The following is a 16,084-nucleotide window of genomic DNA, read 5'->3' as shown; positions in this document are numbered from 1 at the left end:
TTTGTAACTTTCATTCGACATAAACATATTTTAAACAAGCTTCTCGATATCTCTATCTAACATGTAACTAACCAAAATAAAATGAAGTGTCGATGTCATCTTCCATACAACAAGAGACTCGAGAGGCTTTATCATTAAAGACTCGAGAGGAAATACTACAAAGAGAATAGCGCTACTGATCAATGTTTACTTATGTTATATAAGATTATAAAGACAAATAACTACGTTCTTCAAACAAAATAAGTAGCAAAATAATTACTAAATTGTAACACATATTTCAGTTATGTGGAATAAAACCAATTGTCATATAGAAATGATTTAATCGCGTTTTAGCGATACAGTGCCCTAGGTAGCGACAACTTCTATACATCTTTTTATAGGATCCTAAATGAACAATGTCAACCTAAAGATATGTAGAATGAACAGCTGCCTATCAAGACCATTTTGCTCCTGTCTTCGAGTGGATGTAAAATTGACTGATGGTAGCAGATTCCCTCCACATATGTGCGCTTTAACAGCCTTATAAGTGATCGTTCGCCACATGTGTGGCTGACGTCCTCTAACATACTTACAGACTTTATTTATGGCCCTGTCCAATAAATCCTAACGATGCCACTTTACTACTGTCTATGTATATAAAACCACCAGACCACCTATGATGATGAACATGACTAAATGGATTTGCTTGACGTTAATAATTCTGTGATCATTTTGATACGAGAACGAACAGAACTAATTAAGGATTTCAGAGTCAGCCGTCAAAATGTAACTTTTGCCATGAAACCGGAACACTATCATTTTATTTTCCCTGCCTTAAAGAAACACCTAGAAATCTAAAATATCTTAACATTATTGCTTTTAAGCAAACAAAATGAAAAACATTATCTTATAGATTATAGGTACCAAACAATTCTAAAACTCTAAATTCTAACACAAATTAACATAAAAATTGTTTATACATTGTTAACACATCTATCTTTTGATGTGGCGCAGTGGTAAAAGGCGCAACTATGTTTGGCTAGGCAATTGGGTGCCGTAGATCGCGAGTTCGAGGCCCGGATAGGGTTGTTAGATAATTGTGTTTCTTTGATATTTTTTATTAAGTCTAAAACACTATATTAAGTGGTCCATGAACCTAAACGGTCACCTGACAATTGATACAATACGTAGACGTATGCGATGTACGTGTAGTAGAAAACAAACAATATAAAAGATCAAATCGGCTGAAATTAAGACTTTGACCTACGTGATATCAGAAACTACTAAAGAGTTCGATATATTTTTTCTGATATCACGTAGGTCAAAGTCATTAAATTGAACATTTAAATTTAAAAGTGTTCCATCCTGCATGCTACATACCCAATATTTGAATAGTGTAAGCCTTAAACTTACCGAGAGTCGGATGACTACCTAAAAACCTGAAATAATTTTTACAAAATTACTTTTAAAACATATAAAATTAAAAAAAAAGCCCAGAGGACCTGTATCGTTCACATGATTTGTTATGCCAATTTCTGAATAATGGTTAATGGTTTTTCAAGTATTGAAATGATTTTACCTTTAATTTCCTTATTTTGGCCCATACTCCTTTCCCCAGGAAGTAACCATACTCCTTTCCCCAGGAAGTAAAAGCCAACTTGAAAGTTATACAAACTCTGTTGCCCTAATTTAAAATTAGAGTAGAAATTGTAATTTTTGCAGTTTTTGTCTTGCAAATCCCGCGTTTGTGAATTTCAGTTGAGAAAACAAATTGGTCATAATGAACTACATAATGACAATGTAGTTAAACATGTGTTCAATTTTAACATTAAAAAATTAAATGATTTTATTGAATTTGTTTCCCATCACACCGATTTGATATACAGATTGATGTTTAACTCTTCATGAGGATGTTGACTGGGATTTTGTATCAGATGTAATAGGCCTTCATGGCTAGGGTCACATAGGCTCGGGTTGGCCGGAGTATAAATACAACTATTCAATAAAATAGCATCAACTAATCATCTTCATCCAGTGTCGTTAATCTTCATATTTAAAGACAGGTTATTCTTTCAGTTAAATTAGTTTTTTTCAATGAAAGAGTCTCCAGCAAACACATGTATATCACTGGCAAGGTAAAAGTTTGTACATGCTTGACCCTATTGCAGCTTATCGTGAAAGGCGCACTAAATCTAAGATCTTTTTACTTACTTTCTTTGGGTTAGTTTAGATTAAAGAATCGTCAAAATTACAGTCAGGGACATGCAAGGACGTCCCCCTCATATGTTGGAAGAGTTTGCACTGGTATGGTGGTTGTAGTTTGTTAGCCTATGTAATTGGTTGAGACTGCTGTATAATCGTGTTATGTCTGCTTGTATGTTGGTCAGTATAATGTTGACCGGGTGGGTGTGTGTTGCTTGGGCGTCTTTTGTGACATGTGCCAGTGATAGAGAGCACTGTAAAAAGGGCAAGTGTTTCTACTGTAACCACAGTCTCCCATAACACGTACCTCGCACTTCACACACGCAATCCATTGGACCATAACACGAGAGAGCCGTTCTTGAAAGTATCATCAACGAGGAGTTTGATCGTATGATAGGTTTAGTTATTTGTTCATAAATGTATACTATATAATATTTACAGAACGGTCAAACCTCCTGTGGTATCATAAAACAAAGCAAACCAAGTCAAGCCCGATACCCCACTGCACGTAAAGGCGACTATCTGGGGTCGTAATCCTCTTGGCTATTTCACGATTTGATATATCTTCAAATCAATATGTTCTGCATAATTACATCCTATGGTCTTCTCTCTTCTTCCTAACTGACTTTTTTCCCAATACCTCCCTTGGCACCGCCTCATTTTTGGCCTTGAGTTGAACGTTCGCCCCTGTGAGAAAGGCTCTGGGTTCTGTCCCCTGGCCGAGACACACCAAAGTCAATAAAAGTGGTAGTTTTTGCTCCTGCTTAACGCTCAGCATACAGGGAGTAGAACGACTGGTTCGCCCGTTGTCAGTATGTGACCGGGTGGGGTGTGTTGCTTGATGTCTTCGGCGTCATGCTTCAGTGATTCCACTATACAAGAAGACACAACACGAACATACCGCAGTCTCCCAAAACACGCACCTCGTACTTCACACACGCTACGCACTGCATGAATGGGAGGCCGTCCTTACACGACACTGGCTGTTAATAGGGCATCAAATAATCAACCAAACAAACAAATTATTTCATAGTTATAACTAGGATTCGGATTCCATTTCACAAGAGCCACTGCCTATTTCATAGAAATTGTCACTGGCAAATTAGACTGTATGTGAAAAAGGAAAGTTAATATTTCTTCCGTTCAAATATTTTCCTATGTTTAAGATTCCATTTTACAAGTGTTAGGTCATTGTTGAAACTGTCAGGAACACTGGAGTGTTTGACAGACATTATTTTCAGCCAGTTTGTTTCGGCACGTTGTAGGAATTCGGTTTTGAACCGAGAAACCTCATTCAGGTCCTGCTGTATGAACACTAGTTGTCAAAGCCAGTCTAGCCAAGAAAAGAGAGATTTGGAAAGTCATCTTTGTGATGTTTGTATAGATGCACAGCATGTATGGCGTTAGAACTGTACATGCTGCCCCTATTGTATGATCGTAAAAGGCGACTAAATTTAGGATCTTATCATCTTTCTTCCAAAAACTTTATTCTTCCTAACGTCTTCCTTGACACCACCTCACTTATGCTCTTTGGTTGAGCGCTCGCCCCTGTGAGGAAGGCTCTGGCTCTGCCCCCTTGCCGAGACACACCAAAGTCTATAAAAGTGATAGTTTCTGCTCCTACTTAGCGCTCTGCATACAGGGAGAGGAACGACTGGTTCGCCCGTTGTCAGTATAATGTGACCGGGTGTGGTGTGTTGCTTGGTGTCTTCGGCGGCATGCTTCAGTAATATAGCACTATAAAAAGGGCAACAATTCCACTATACAAGAAGACACAACATGAATATACAGCAGTCTCCTAAAACACACACCTCGCACTTGACACCCGCTACACACTGCATATATGGGAGGCCTTCCTTACATGACCATAGCTATTAAATAGGAAGTTAATTAATCAAACAAACAAAATATGTGTATAGAAGATGCGAAAGTTTCCACATTCCACCCCTGTGATAACATTCAGCCAGTCATAACAACTTGCTTGGCAAGATATATATCATTCTACTTTCGCTTGGTTGGGGTCGGGATGTTGCATACCTCCTTTCAATTTCTCCATTCTCCTTCCACTGTACATTCTGTTCTTCTGCATAAGATCCACAGATTATGGATTTCATTTACACCATACATCTCAAAATCTTGTGCAGAAATGAAAGTCAAAAGGCCTGATGAACAGGACTCTAAGCATTGTAGCTATTCTTTTTCAGGAAACCTGAAATACAACAGAAGATGCTGGTCAAGAATATGTAGTTTAAGGAAGGGGTGCCAATGTAACTTTTCAACATGATTTCAGTAGAATGCACTGGCTCTTTCAGCCTGTAGCTAAAGGTGGATTTTATATAAACTAGGCATAGAGCTAACCACTATTCAAAGTTATATATTTATGTAGCTTGGTATGCATTTATAAAATTACATGGACTAGATGTTCATTCGCAAATTCCTTGGTTATGTCCTCCAGGTTGAATGAACTGCGGGTAATATGATCTTTTAATGTAGATCTATCCATTAAGGTCTCCAGTCAAATTTAACAGGTAGGGAGTTTCCACTGAATTCAGTTGCTCCAGCTTATTCGAGTTATTCAGCTTTACTTAAAATCAATTGTTTGATTATTTTGGTTTCCCAAAACTTATTAAACATATTATCACACTTAGCATGCAGTTAGATCAAAACCTAACTGGGGTCAAAATGTTATCGACATCCGAATATTAATTTAATATTGTTTTTATTATTAACAAACAAGGTAATCAATATTTCATATATCTAACAGCAATGACAATGTTGACTTATGAAGGTAGTTACCAGAACAAGTGAGATGTCGATGTTTTCAGTCTGAAAAAAGAAAGCCCCGTTACAGCATACCTCCTTATATTTCAAAACTGACTACTGCTTTTTTTTTGCCTTGAGTTGAGCGTTCGCCCCTGTGAGGAAGGCTCTGGGTTCTGTCCTCTGGCCGAGACACACCAAAGTCTATAAAAGTGATAGTTTCTGCTCCTGCTTAGCGCTCAGTACACAGGGAGTGGGACGACTGGTTCGCCCGTTGTAAGTATAATGTGACCGGGTGGAGTGTGTTGCTTGGTGTCTTCGGCAGCATGCTTCAGTGATATAGCACTATAAAAAGGGCAACAGTTCCACTATACAAGAAGACACAACATAAATATACCGCAGTCTCCCAAAACACGCACCTCGCACAACATACACGCAACACACCGCATGCATGGGAGGCCGTCCTTACATGACCATAGCTGTTAATAGGACGTTAATTAATCAAACAAACAAACAAACAAACTGCTAAATATAAATCAGAATATGACTTGTAATCATACATAATGCATTATATATTCCATTGGAACAATTTCAATTAGTAGTTGAAGCGCTTTTATTTCATTCTCATTCGCAATTATTTCTTATATTGATTCCCAAGTCCTGCAGTTTTAATCACATAGAACATCAACACTGCAAGTAGAATGTTAGAATTATGTCTGATGCCTCACCGCATGATCGTAAAAGGCGACTAAATCGGGGAACTTAATCCTTCGTGGCTATACATGGTACATTCATATCTAGACCAAAATATATTGGATTTCTGGTTCACTCCAAACTACTTCCTGTTACGGGAAAACAGTTATTTTCAAAGAAATGCACACTAAATTTGAATACATGATACTTTTCGCTTGGGCCAAGAGATAAATTTCCCTGATTTAGTCGGCTTTTAAATGAAACCTTCAGTCAACTACAAACCAACAAAGAAATGTTTCGCTCCAACGAGTGTGGATTTATGCCTCCGAAGACTGTCTCCTTGGCCTGTTCCTTCCCCTTCTAAAGTGTTCCAATGTTCCTTAATGCCTTTATTATCGATTTGAAAACTCTGAACAGTATGTAGAATCCGTAAAATTTCAGTTTACAGATCTTCGTCCATTGTTCCCTGCCGTGGTGGACGACGCACCAGACAAGAACAATGTCCTATTAATAGATCTCAGGGTCATAAGGATCGAATCCTATATATGCGTATGATTTCGTGGAAAGCTTCAAAGTATTCTTGTTTGTCTTTTATAGTGTTTTTTAATAACTGAAGCATGCTGTCGAAGACACCAAGCAACACTCCCCATGGTCACATTATACTGACAACGGGCGAACCAGTCGTTGATAACACTTCCTTAATGTTGAGCGCTAAACAGGAGCAGAAACTACCACTTCTACTTTATTTGTCTATTGGTGTGTCTCGACTCCCAGGAGACAGAATCCAGAGAATAGCAACAGCAAGACACATGGTATCAAGGTAGACCTTAGGAAAAAGAAAGTTAGTTAGGAAGAAGAGCAAAGATAAGATGCTAAATTTAGTCGCCTTTTTCGATCATTCTTACGCTCTAGGTATCAATTAGCTAACCTTATATTTCATTGTTCCGTGTTGAAGATAAATCAATCTGATTAAAATCCAGATCCTTATTATCACTTCGTTGGATAAGAGGATATGACAACATCCTATTAGGGGTCACGTTCTGGTGACCTTTGGACATGGCCAATCAAATTGCTGCTTCCAGAATCTTGACTGGGAGGAATTAGTTTGAAAAAGCTGTCGGGACTTATTTTCGTGCATGTAGCCATCTCGGCCAAAAAGCGCAACAAAGCTAAATGTATATGCATACTGGGACGAAATGACGTCTTCAATTGAGATAGTAAGGTGAAGAAAATACATTTGATCTGAGGTACAGGTGGTATAAAGGTCATTAGAACGTGACCCCATATGGGATGTCAGATCCTCTATTGAACGGATTATCAACAACGCATCATGTACATTTTCGAAAACAGAAAATTAAAAGTTTATAATAATTATCAAAACGACAAAACATCTCGATATTCATGTGCTCGTTTTTCTACAAAGAATTCCATGGGTTCCATCAGCTTCTATAGTATCATATACAGTACAAACTTAACTTTAAAATAGACTAGTAACAATTCAGTAACCACCGGAGTTTGGTTTTATATGGCGTTATAACTGTAAACCAATGCAAGATATCCTATATGCTATGCAAAATGAACAGAAATTTTTGCAGTGTTAGTCTTATAGCAATAAAAATGACCCGATATTGTCAAATTTGTTTCACAGTTTTTTTCCAGAGTGAACAGATTTTTTGCAACATCCTAGCATACGTTTTAGGAAAACAAAAAGAAATTCATATGAAATGTTTAAGGGTTTCCTTCTGTGTTTCAACATACAGATAGATATATGTCAGAATTTTTGTAAACAAATGCAAAATAACAATGAAATATCATGTCGCTTTTATGTCGCGTTGCGCAGTGATAATTACATTGTAGTTTTAAGGGTTCTGTGTTTCAACATACAGATAGATATATGTCGAACTGTTTCTAGGATATTTATTTTGGATTACTAAAGATAGATAATTCTTAGTCTGATGTCATGGAAAATGACCGGAAGATTAGAATTATGGATATTGATTTGCCCAAAAGAAGATTTACGTGATCATCTTATTCGCAAGATCCACTTACTCATTTGCCGCAAAATAAGATAAGATGTTTTTTTTTTTTGGTATGCAATTCATATTTCAATTTACAATGTGCCTAGTTGTTTATACTCGAAATTATTAATTTGTTATTTTGAAAAGTGTAATTAAAATGTGTTTAGTACTAATCGTTGTTTGAAATACATGTACTAATCACAGACAAATGTGTTGTTATTACATGTGTTAGAATATAGTAGATTTATCTTTTTTAAACATTTATGTCAAGCAATTATAAAACAAGAAGAAAATTTATCTATGTAAAGATTGTTTCAGACATTGATGAAACAGAAAGAAAATTAACTATAAACTCTTATGAAAAATGCATATAAAAGCATTTTGTTATTTTACCAGTCTATTATGCGAATAGTATACTCTCAAAAAGGTTTCCCATATTGTTATTACAAGACAAATAAACACCAGGTTTCACAAAAGTTCGAATCAAAACATGTGTGTAGCTATGTATTGATTATTCTTCTGAGCGTTTAGTTTAAAGATGCTCCACCGCCGACAGAGCATAAATGATATTCATTATTTGAACAATAATTGGTGTTTAATCGTGTATATATATGCCTAATTAACACAAAAATAACATAAAATAATTTATTTCGCCTTTGGTGCATGCGCAATCATTACTTCATTCCATATAAGATATAGTGCCACGGAATTTTTTCGGGATGCAATTAATTATTTTTCGTATATTTAACTTTAAGTAAAATTAGAAGCTCAAACTTTTCAATGGTGGTAATAGTGTAAAGTAAGTAACTTTTGTAACTGAAGAAAAATACTAAATCGTCTGCTCCTGTTTTTGATAGTGAAAAAAATACCATTTGTCGGCGGTGGAGCATCTTTAATCAGAAAAAAATAGAAAATGCAGCATTGGCAATTTAATATTTAGATTAGATCTTCACAACACCCCCTTACAATTTTCGGACAGCATTTGAAAAATAACGAAAAGAAAAAATGTGCCTTTCAACACATTATTAATTATCAACGATAGTATATTTTGTGTCAGAATATATAACAAGGAAATGAAGAGTGGACAATTATGAGAAGCAATATAATTGACTAAAGGTAGTTACAATGTGCAAAACAAAGTAATTAAAAAAAAGGGAAATGACGCAAATCCGTGTAATTGTAGGACTCATAAGGATAAATGATTATAAATAAAAACATGTTATTGATTTACAAAGATGAATTGATCAAGTAAAAACATCTAATTTTTTAGAAATATGTTTGTAAACTACAAATATACGCAGATAATTCGACTGTAAAACAAAACAATCTGTATTTAAAGAACAAGTTATTTGGACTGTCTTTTTGTGTAGAATTATATATATTAAGTAATTTGTTTCTTAATCCCTTTCATCAAAGTATTTTTTTCGTTGAAGCGTAATAAAGACACACATAAAAACAATTCTCACATATAACACACATATATATACTTTCTAATGGTGTTCTTTTATCTTTACTTTGAACGAAATTATGTTTGGTGATATCAGTGTAATGAAATTGATATCTTCAACTCTTGATAGTAATACACGGTATTTAGTTTAAGATGTTCACATTATATCAATCGTATTATGAAGAATTATCAAACAATCAAAGAAAAATCGTAATAAAAACCAAATTTTAACCACTGGAACTTTCATATACATGTGTTGATTACTCTAATTAAGTATTCTGGTTAGTCAAAGCTAATTCTAATGACAAAGAGAGTACCTGTAGACGTGATATTCTCGAACATCAGTTTTTAGGTCCGGAAATATAGTGTTTTACTATTTTGTCATCATATATTAGAAAAAGTGATAGGAACAACTTGATATGTATCTTTTAACTCAATGTTTATTAGGTAGGACTGAAGACTTACACATAGAGTCTAACATAATAAAAAATGACAGTGAAGAAACGCTTTATTACTTCTAACCACAGTTTATATTTTGTTACTCCTATGTCATTAGTACATTTTGAAACATCTTGTAAAAGATACACCGCCATCAGAAATAAATCAGATATAAAGATAAAATCAAAAATTATTGAAATTAAATAATGTAAATACGTATTATAACAACAATCTTACAAACACATATATTTTACTTGTAAAAAACAGAGTGTTGTATTCTCTTTTGTTTATTACAACATTACGCACTTTGTTCATCACTTCTCCTAAACCTACAAGAACAAAACAATTCATGCTTATAATTTAAACTGTGACCATTTAATAATAATCTGTACTTTTGGACATAATCATGCAGATTAATGCGTATTATACATTTGCTATTTTACACGAAAAGCTCAAACCGCGTTGACTCTTTCGGTCAGTTCTGACAGTGAGAGCTGTTTCTATTTGTCCGAGAGTCAAGACAAGGTGAGCACTAATTTAGTAATCAGTCCCGGTCAAAGCCGGATCATTAGCATGAACGCGTAAACAGTATTAGTGACGGGTTGAGTTGAAATATTTGGGCGTAAAACCCCAGCTTACGTTTGACCAATCAAAGTTTTGTCATGGATATTTGTATTTTGAGTTAATTTTTATTATCCAATCAAAGTCTCGTCTTTTCGCGGATAGTCACTTTAAAGTGTCTCTAGTACCCAAATTCATCACTTCTCTCTGGGACAGAATAAAGACAACAGTAAACTTCATCGGCTGTTCTCTCATATTTTACAGGTGAGCATTTTCTATTTTATTGTATCTAATTTAACATGTACACTATTTTATAAAGTTTGTAACGTTAGCCAATATGCATCAATACTTTTTAATTGTTTTGTTTCACGTCTCAAGAAAATAAAATAATATATTTGAAATGTTAAATGCATTATATTTAACATTTAATTAATTCAGATATGAATTTTATATATTTTTCAATGCAACTTATAAACGACAAGTCTACTGATTTTTCCGTATTATCTGTTTTTATGCACATTTTGTGAATGAGGAATATTTAGCGAAAACTATAGAAAATGCTTTGCATAAATTATATGTATATCACGGCATTGATTATGCATCAAATTAAACATTGGTAGTGTGCCACCTACTCTAAAAGTATAGCTGTTTAGAGTTATCGCCCTTTGGTTAAATGCTGCATCAGGGCAAAAGGTTTCAAAATATCCTTTATTCACAACTACAGATATTCTGTCCTTGTACGACATGTGTTTCCTTGTTCAGGTACCTGTTTATTTTATGCGCAATTGATTATAACCTTCTGTACCTATGATTTATTCAAATTAAAGCTTATTATATTTGAATACTGCTTTTCGCTAATTCACCTTCTGCACATGCAGATTCTGATATCTGAAATAACCATTGCATTGTTAATAAGCTGCATATATAAATACTTAGGTTCAGAATGTTATAATTCTTGTCATACTTATTTTATGTGAATACATATTTTATAACTGAAACTGAGGTACTGTCTTAGTGTCAGGTTTTGAATATTATAATACTTGCTTTTGTTTGTGTACATATAACATTATCTTTGGAAATTGTCTTTTGTGAATCTAAAATCCTATTTTTGGAATACTTTATGAGCTTGAAACATTTCGTTAATCAGAAGTAAGCACATTCAAAAGTCAATTATTTCAAATTAAATAAGCATTTACTGTAAACATTTATTCTGTTAATGAGTTAACATTAACTATTTTATCAATACCAACAATAACAACAATACCTCTCACTGCAAGTGAACTCTACCACATCTAATTTCCCGCCATTTAAATATATTGATTATTCCCCTTTGTTCAAAGCTAAAGCCTTGACCTTTGAATTATTGTAAAGTCTCAAATTTAACAAGATCTTAACTTATGTTGGATTAATTTCAATGTGAATACAGCTCATTTATTTATTTTAATTCTACAATTGTAAATGTTCAAATAATCCTTATCCTGTCCTTGTCCATTATTTGTACTGACAATTAATCTCTATTACATTATGTAAGTCAATTGTCCATGTCCATCTTAATCTATAACTATGATGTTTTGTAATAATTTATATTTTGTATTATGAAAACTTCTCTCTGGGACAGAATAAAGACAACAGTAAACTTAATCGGCTGTCTTCTCATATTTTACAGAAACTACATATCATAAAAAAACACGGAACACAACGCGGTGAAATATACATTAGGGAAACCGAGAATACAGGATAACCATGGAATTACAGATATTGAACTAGTGGATGAAGAGAATTGATGGCTATTGTATGCAATACCAGGAGATATGGAGATGTTGTCCGAGATGGCCGAAAACATCATATGTCCAGATTGTTTCGTTATTACGAAAACGAATGCCTGAGCGCGGATACAGTACACCACTAAAGAGGGAAAAAAAACACGGAGACAGCTATGGAACCTTGCATTTAGGGCTAAATTCGGACGAGAGGTTGTACGTCGTCACACAGGGATAAGCCCTGTTCCCTAATTTAGACGTTTTTCATGAATTGTTGAATACTGGTTCGTTCACGGACCATCGTTCTCTGGGGAGTAGATGCATAACAAAATCCAGAAGCAAAACGGCTCAGGTACATTAATTGCAACGCCATATCGTCGACCATGATGAAGATATTCCTATACATACTATACATTGTACAGCGTAGAAAAAGGGCCCTTTAAAGGGCCAACCACTTCTCTAAAAAACTTTTCAATATTTTCGATCGTGAAAAATCCGCACACCAAGTTATATAGAAAAATAAATTGCATTTATTGATTGTTTTGTTTTTCTTTCTAAAATATTCTTCTTCAAAGTGCTATGATTTCCACATTCTAACGAATTCACATCTATCCAAAAAACCCTCTGTCACCTTCAACATCACTCAGTAGCATCAGTCTTCCTCATCAAATTGGCATGATTCCCCTTCTCATGAATCTACTCTATTGCAATCATATCTAAAATGGAATTTTTTCTTAATCCGTAGTATTTGTTTAACCCATGGTTTTGGTAACTGACATTTCGTTGAAACATATATAACTTTTCCCTGGAGAGAAGCATATCGCTTTTATGTTCACCGTAAAACCTATTATTTCTCTACGGAAAATATGATAAATATCTATATTACATAAATTATTGCACAGTACTAACTTTTTTAAAGTTTGGAGGTGTCAAAAAGTTAGTTATGGCTTGATGAATCGGGAAATTTACGAAAAATGACCCGTACTTTGTAGAAACTTCATTTAAACATCGCGTAGCTCACTTACTTTAACCGTCACCGCCATGTTCTTAACATATCGTGACTACAATATGCAAATTATGTTATGTTGTGCTTGTCGGTAAACTCGAGAAGCGTTTCGAGAGAAAAATGAACATGGCGGTGACGGTTAAAGTAAGTGAGCTACGCGATGTTTAAATAAAGTTTCTACAAAGTACGGGTCATGACACCTCCAAAGGAGATTGTGGATGAACACAGTTATGAGTACTTTTTACCACCACAAGCGTAGATTTTGGGATTTTGGCTTGGCTTTTGAGGTACCCATTAGAGCCGAGACGACATTTCGACCGGACAGGGAAATGTCTACCTAGCATATTTTTCGTAAATTTCCCGATTCATCAAGCCATAACTTCGTAAATACTTGGCCAATTTTGTTCATCAAGCACTCAATGGAAAGTTAAATTATTTCTCTTTAAGGCAAGATATCCGTCAATGTTGTATAGAACCTATTTATTAAAATAATCACGGTTTTAAAAAAATAGGTCCGTTTTCTCGACCGCCGAGTTCATACCCTTGACACTATAATATATATATGTATACTATTGGTTAAAAATTTTCGTGCCAGGTCCCTGTGCTCTGAAAGTATTGATTTTACTTTTTTTCCCGGTCACCACATGAACTGCCTTTAAATCAATCACACCAATGAGACATACATTTACTGCATTCATTATAACACTGTAAGGCAATTCTGCAAGATCAGCGAACATTGTTGATTTACCTTGAATATCTACATGCACAGTATGGTACCATATGTAACAGGAGAGGAGAAAATGTAGCGGCAAGACTGGGATTCGATCCCGGGACTTTCCGAACACTAGCTGAGTGCTCTACCGACTGAACTACCTGATCATCGATAATCGACCCAGTCCAGTCCCAATACACTCCTCCCTCCTTTTTTGAATACATATGAGACCCTTTCAAACACCACAACCGTTGGTTATTTAGTTTGGTGCCAATTCTGTAACAGGAGAGAAGAAAATGTAGCTCTTCCAACTGAGCTACCTGATCACCGATAATCAACCCAGTCTGATCCCGCTACAAATATTTATCTGGTTATTTTATCTCCCTTCCTATTTTCAATCTACCTTTATGACTTAAAATCTTACCTGGTGGAAAAGAATATTTTGTCTTACAAATCTTGACAAATTATGCACACTGTGATTGTTGCAAGCTAAACTACGTATCCGTTAGCTGATTGCTGTTGATTGTTAATGATCTCAAACACACTAATTACTTATTGTGTCAATTTAAGTAAATATATATTCTACTCTTTTCAAATATTCCTGATTACTATTCATGTGTAATATCTCAAAATATTGACATGTGCACGGAGTACGGCGGACCAGACCGCCGATGTTTTGGACTTCTGCTAGATATTTCAGTTTCAGGTTACGGTGGCTAATAAAAGAAAACAAAAACAATGCGGTTTTCATATGTTATTTCTTCTAAATACAACACTTTTTGTGCAATTTGTCAAGCATTTATGGGGAATATTTTGCATTGAAATTGTCACCTTCATATATCGGTTTTGGGACTCCCTGGACATTGTTTTTCCCCATTTTTTTGATGCGCAAAATATACTGATAGTAGATTTTTTAAGCATTTTCAGCCCTAAAAAGTACCTGCGCAAATTACAGTTTTTACGGTATATGATATTGGAATGTATCCCAAACTTTTTATCATATTATTTGCCAATAACACTGTTATGATATCAGAAATATCTGATGGTCTACAACAAATGTTACATGAATTTTAACAATATTGCATAACATGGAAATTAGAACTTGATATCAGAAAGATAAAAATTGTGATATTCTCAAGACGTAAATCGGTACAACAACACCAGTTGATGTTATGGAATACAGAATTAGATCTATAAGAATTGTTTACATATCTAGGTACAGAAAATAATGTTAATGGTAGCGTTTTAAAAGAAAGGGAAAAACCTGCTGAACAAATAATTAAATCGGTGTCTGCTATTTATAAGAAATAAAGGAATGTATCTCTTCCTGTTCATCTTAAACTGAAAATATTTGATTCACTTGTAATGGCAGTTTTATTATACTCATCAGAGGTATGGGGATTTGAAAATAAAAAAAAATGTTCGGATACAATGTATATCAATTAACTTTCTGTTTTACAAAAGAATAATTACAAAACTTGTTACAAGTAGACCAATTGACCAATTAATTCAAAAATCACATGGTGATATTGATAAGTCTTCTAGAGGACAGACATATTCTATATTTAAGACATTTTGGCATAGAAAAGTATGTCTCTTGTCTTTCTCTGCTGCAAAACAATACTTGTTAACTGATACTGTGGTCCCAGGAACTTGATGACAATAGTCATTAAGAATGGATATTTTCATTAACATCAAATTAACAAGGAAAATGCTAAAGGTGATATAAAATCATTTGACATATAACATTATAACATCATAGGAAATATTAGAACGGGCTTCCAAGATTTTAGTTTGTGTCTCTTATTTTACACCTTGGTGTCCAAGGAATCCTCAAAAGTCCAAACTGGAGGGAACACCAGCCAAATTTATTTTTTATTGTACAAAACTACAGTAGTATTGACCTTAGAAATATATCACAGGGGGCCAACTCAATGAAAATGGATGTTGTCATACATTTTTTTTTTGTATTTGGAGGATGGACTGATGAGTATATAAGACAGTCATGTGATTTTTTTCAAAAAATACGAGGAAACATTTCAATACAATATATATGTAAATTGAAAATTTTCGATTAAAAGGAAGACGAAGTCCGAACTGGAGACCATGATTTTAACGGCCATAGAGGCCATTGGTGATTTGCGCGGTATTGAGGAGGAGAGCAGGATGAAGGCAAGATGGGCTGTTACAAAAACGGCCACAAAAGCTGCCTATATACAGCTTTAATACAAAGACGCAACAACATGTCTTGAGAATAATCAAATGAATGGTTAGTTTTGCATATATTGATAACTTTTGTGTATTCCATACCTTTTGAAACAAAGTGTCCCGCCTTTTACAATATGACTTTGATTTTGCCTTGTTATCTGAAATTGGCTTTGCTATGCGTTTTCCGGTATGATATGTCTTGCACGTTGGTTTTTGACCTTTAATATTCCCCCCGGGATTGGTTGCTCTTTTTGTTCTCTTCACATATTCTGTCGAAGTCGAATTCTGTTTTAAATGCAT

At 34.6% G+C, this 16,084-nt stretch overlaps 1 protein-coding gene and 1 pseudogene across 1 annotated transcript in view; both read right to left on the bottom strand.

Moving 5' to 3' along the window:
• LOC138306841 (NF-kappa-B-activating protein-like) overlaps positions 1-16,084 on the bottom strand; it is a 39,370-nt gene that overhangs the window by 22,055 nt on the left and 1,231 nt on the right. The gene's annotated exons all lie outside the window — the stretch shown is intronic.
• LOC138306842 (uncharacterized) overlaps positions 1-16,084 on the bottom strand; it is a 27,148-nt pseudogene extending 11,064 nt beyond the window's left edge.

Source organism: Argopecten irradians, chromosome 14 (assembly GCF_041381155.1).
Source record: "Argopecten irradians isolate NY chromosome 14, Ai_NY, whole genome shotgun sequence".
In the NCBI taxonomy this organism is placed as follows: domain Eukaryota; kingdom Metazoa; phylum Mollusca; class Bivalvia; order Pectinida; family Pectinidae; genus Argopecten; species Argopecten irradians.
The sequence above is the reverse complement of the archived record's forward strand: the minus strand, read 5'-3'. Positions and strand labels throughout refer to the sequence as shown.